Here is a 5171-nt window from a genome sequence, read left to right as displayed (position 1 = left end):
CCGTATGTGGGATCTGAACCCTCGGCGGGAGCGCCTCCACGCTCCCAAGCGGTGCCTCCGCACTCCCAAGTGGCGCACTGTAGCAGTGCGCCACCGAGCCGGCCCATGATTCTTATTTTTAATAAAAGAAAAAATTGGCATTAGAACTGAAAAAAAACCCTCAAATTTCTTACAAAAGCACAGAAACACACTTTCTTCTCTTTTAAAATGGAATTTTAATTCAATTTATCCAACACTGACTTAATATCTATTAGATGCAAAGCATTGTAGGAAACACTGACTGTTTTAGGATGAAAGTGAAAGATGATTAAATAAGACAGGTAAGACATGGTCCCTGCCATCTAAAAATCTAAAATGTAGTTGGGGAAACAGACAGATGTCAATAACCCCAATATAAAGCAAAAGATGATGAGTGCTGCATTGAGACTAGAACAAATTGTCATGATTGCAGTAAATAGGAAGCAATTAAATCAGATTCTGATTCCAGGGGAGTTTCTTGGTAAAGGAAGGATACAAACAGGCCTATTAGGAGGATGTGAAGAACTTAAAAGATGTATATCTTTTAATAATAGGGAAGTTAATTTTAGGAAAATTTGGGAAATTATAGGCCATGTTTAGGGAAGAGTAGCATGGTTTAATGATAAGAACTTGGACTTTGAAGCCACAGAGATATGTATGGCTATGTTTGACTATCTAAACTTCCCTGAACCTCAGTTTCATCATCAGAAAAATGGGAAAGTTGAGTAGAGACCAAATTATGGGGACTCTTAAAACACAGCTTAACAGAGGCATGTAGACTGGAGTTAGGGAAGCCTGTTGGTCGGCTGTAACAATAACCTAAGTGAAAAAGTATTGGTAAAGGACCGAACCCAAAAATAAAAGACTTTTTTGGTTTTTGTTTGTTTGTTTTGTGTGTTTATTATACTGTGCTTTTTTGTTTCAAGCATACACTCTGGAAGAAAACTAAAAAAGAAGGAACAAATGTAAAGGACTTGGCAATTGATTCTAAGGAGAAAGGAAAGAAGTGAAATGCAGGGAATTTAAGGGAAACAGCTAGAACCAAAATTTTAAAAAAAAACTCTGAAATTATCATTGTAAAGTAGATTACATGTTGTTATTTTAGTATTGTATATACATAGAATTCATTTTTTCCTATATAAAGGCAATTATTTGACATTATATTTTAATATAATCATAAACTATTTTTAACTGTTAATGGGAGTTGAAAGATGCTGAGAGAAAAATAATTTTCAAAATTTACTAATTTTTCAATTAAGCAGAAACTCAAGGACATTTCTCCATAATTTTGCCTAATAGAATTTCTATATTTCCTGTTTTTGTTCATTGAAGTCTTATTAACTTTATATTTTCCAATATATTTAATCTTTTTTATAACAACAATTCACTCACTGGCATCTCCTTAGTATTTCATTGAAATATATTCTCCAAATAATACCATTATTTTTTTTATTTGGTTGGTTGTTTTGAATAGTGGTAAATATTCACATAAAGGAAATGGTATTATGGTTTATAAACCTGGATACTCTTACTATTTAAATGCAAACAAACTGACATTCATATTTAAGTGACTGTAAGAGGCAATTTAACATTTAGAAAATTGTGCTGTTGAATTTAAATATACGTGTATAAATATTTTGCTTTATTAGCATTAATAATAGTTTCATTAATGTGTGTCTGTTAGGTACAAAACACTTTGCTAAGCATGACATATACATTATCTCAATTTTCACAAGAACAATATGAGATACTTTTATTATTTCCTGTTTTATACTAAAGGAAATTAAAGTTCAGAAAGGTCGTGTGCCCATGATCACATAGCTAGCAAAAGACAGAGTCTAGATCTGAGCCGAGGATCACCTGACTCCCAATCCCATGTGCTTTCTTCTGTATCACGTTGCCTACCCCAAACAGTAAGAAGAGGAAGAGGAAAAGAAAGAAAAGTATCTAAAAACTGAACTGAGTACTTCCTAAATGCCAGCACTATCCCAAGTGCTTTTACACATTGTGTTAGTTTGTTTGTGTTGATATAATAGAATACCCAAGACTGAGTAATTTATAAAGAAAAGAGGTCTATTTGGTTCACAATTCTGTAGGCTGGAAAGTTCGCAATTGGGCAGCTGCATCTGGCAAGGGCCTCAGGCTGCCTGCACTCATGGCAGAACATGGAAGGGCAGTCGAGATCACATGGCGAGAGAGGAAGGGAGAGAAAGGGAGGAGAGGTGCCAGGCTTTTTTTAACAACTAGTTCTCTAGGGAATTAACAGGGCTCATTCACCCCTGAGAGAGGGCATTAATCTATTCACGAGGGATTCACCCCCATGACCCAACACCTCCCACTAAGCTCCACTTCCAAAAAATGCCACATTGGTAACAAATTTTGCCATGAGTTTTGGGAAGGACAAACATCTAAACCGTAGCACACATATTAACTAATTTAATCCTCAAATGGCCATGTGAGGGAGGTTTCTTGTTATCAGCATTTTGTATATGAGTAAACTGTCACCCAAAAAAGAGAGTAAGTTTTCCTATGAGCCAGTAAAGGAACCCAGATCTTCCACATGGCATTCAACAATTCTACAACTAAAATGTCCAGAACAATTGAGGACTTTGAGCTAAGTTACATCATTTGATTGTCACTGGGAACATTTTCCTGGTCCCTAGATATTTTCTCTAGGAGTTATCCCTGTCAAAAAGAAAATGATCCTGGGAGTAAAAACACAACAAGCTTTGCTCGTCAACTGCACTGCAGCGTGACTAAACCACCAGCTGGTTTCAGGAAAGGCAGTTTCCAGGAGGGGAAGGAGGTCCAGCAGATCACAGGGCACCCAAGAAGAAGGAGCAGGGGCAGACTGGAGGAGGACGGAAGGGGCCACTCCTGTGGGTGACCGAGGTGCAGAAAGCCAACCTCGCCTACTTCACGTTTTTCTGGGCTTGGTTTTGCTAGAACTGAACTCACATTTGAGATTCATAAATGGACATAAGACAATTAGGTGAAACACTGTGTTCCAGAGAAGATGCTGAATTAAAGTATGTTTGGGTTTTATTCGCTAAAGATCATAATGTTCTTTGTGTGAGATTAGATGTTAAGAGCTGTCTATCTGGCTCTGCCAAATATTAACTCAGGTTAATTGTACGTTGCTCAATCTGTCATCCATGTGATGATTTCACATTTTGAAATGATGTATTAACTTGTTCTTCTAAGTCAATGTTGCTCCCACACTATTTATCACATGTGATTTGCCGTCCTAACTGCATGGGTGCTTAATGCTGTGAGTCACTCTGTGGCAAAAAGAAAAGAGAGTGGGTCCTAATCAGACTGCATCCAGGTGTGATATTGAACTAAGTTAATCTGTGGGTATTTTCTTAACCGTGAACTGAAAAATCTCATTCCCAAGAAGTTGTTTTGACTTTTAAGCAGAGGATACTCTAAAAGGTAGACTATTAGAAAACTTCCTGAAGCAAAATAATTTGCTTTATGTAAATAGCCTTCTCAAGGTGATAAATAATTAAGAAACCTCAAAATAAAATAATGTATGAAGCTCTGAATTTCTAGCCAAAAAGTTTTCCAAAGATTTACCTTTGGAAATGATCTGTCTTTAAGGAGAAATACTGAAAACACACCAAGTGCCCTAAGTTCCAAAGTCGTAAGTGACAATTAAGGGCAAGAATTAAAATGGAGTGCTATGCTTAGGAATCACAAAGACTTGGGTACTAATTCTTTTCTTCCTGGCAAGTTACATAACCTCCCAGACCTCCTGCCAAACAAGGACACAGCACCGGCCCCGGGGTCCAGCACAAGGACCCCACCTTCAGACTGTGCCTTCCACTTGGCACCTTGCTGGATTGTTTATAAAGGGTTATTTCCAAAGGTGGTAATTGTAGAGAGTGCATTAGAGCAAAAGTGGATGAGAACTTGCTAGAATGTTCTTTTGAGGAAAGAGGACTGGAAGGACCAAAGGACTCAGCACCTGAAACTCTGGGAATCACCTACCTTTAGAGGAAGACAGCAAATAACGTTCTTAAAACGGGCTCAGTCAGAGACTTAGGGGCAAATAAGGCAGGCACCCTGTCCTAGAACCTCAGGTTAAAATGGGTTGAAGAGGGCTGTGATAAGGCTAGAGATTTTGTTGTCATCTTAAGAGGTTATCTAAGTAGGAAACTAGTCAGTAAAAGTAGATACCAGACACCAGTTGTGGCTATCACTGGGGGATATGTGTGATTTCTATTTTTGTTTATATTTTCTAATTCTTTCATAATGAGAATATATTATTTCCACAATAAAATTGTTATTTATATGACAAGTAAATAAATACAGATTTTAAATTTAACAGTACCGGTAAAAAAAACTAGATTTCTTTTTAGCTACTAGGCACATTATTTTATAGGCAACTTCTTTAAGATGGAAATGGCTTCTTGCCCATCAGCAGCTGTTCATGGCAACCAGTCCTTCAACTCTGCTTTGGTAGTTACACTGCCCTACCACTTCCCTTGAGGCCTGTGGTGCTAGGAAGGGGATTGGTTGTGTGAAGGGGTGTGGCACAAATAACCCCCAGAAATACAGGCCACAGAGCTAATGAAGGGCCCCAAGGAAGGAAAGACCTCCCCATCAGCTATGAGTCCTCTCCCCCCGTGCCACAGACCTGAGGGCACGTGACCTAGGAATGTGCATCCAAAGATAATACTACCTTCAGAGAACTCTACTTATAGGTAAGTAACTCTCCTTTATAGGAGGTATCTTTGTGTGGCAGACTGTTTATGCGAGCAATTTGAATTGAACTTTAAATGAAAAAAGCATATCTCTGTAAGTGGTAATAATTTTAGTCATCTCACTGTGGCTAGGGGTTGTGGAATTCATTAGCACAGATTAACATATAAAGTGGGTGAGATATCTAATAGCAAACGGAGAGGTTTAGGGGCCTTAATTCATCACTGAATGAACAGCGTGTACAGTATTAGGGACTATGAAATTTTTAATTTACACAAAGTGTCCAAGAATATAGGGAATAAATTTAAACCCAAAACAGATAATGGAGCTATGCCCTACCTGGCTGGCAAGTTGAATTGTTTTTACACTGAGTGAAGAAAGCTAATTATCCCAAGCACAAGGAGACTGCTAAAAATAATAAGATTATAAGGAATAATTTGCTGATA

Source organism: Galeopterus variegatus, unplaced genomic scaffold, assembly GCF_000696425.1.
Source record: "Galeopterus variegatus unplaced genomic scaffold, G_variegatus-3.0.2 Scaffold1934, whole genome shotgun sequence".
Classification (NCBI taxonomy): Eukaryota; Metazoa; Chordata; class Mammalia; order Dermoptera; family Cynocephalidae; genus Galeopterus; species Galeopterus variegatus.
This window is presented reverse-complemented; position numbering follows the sequence as displayed.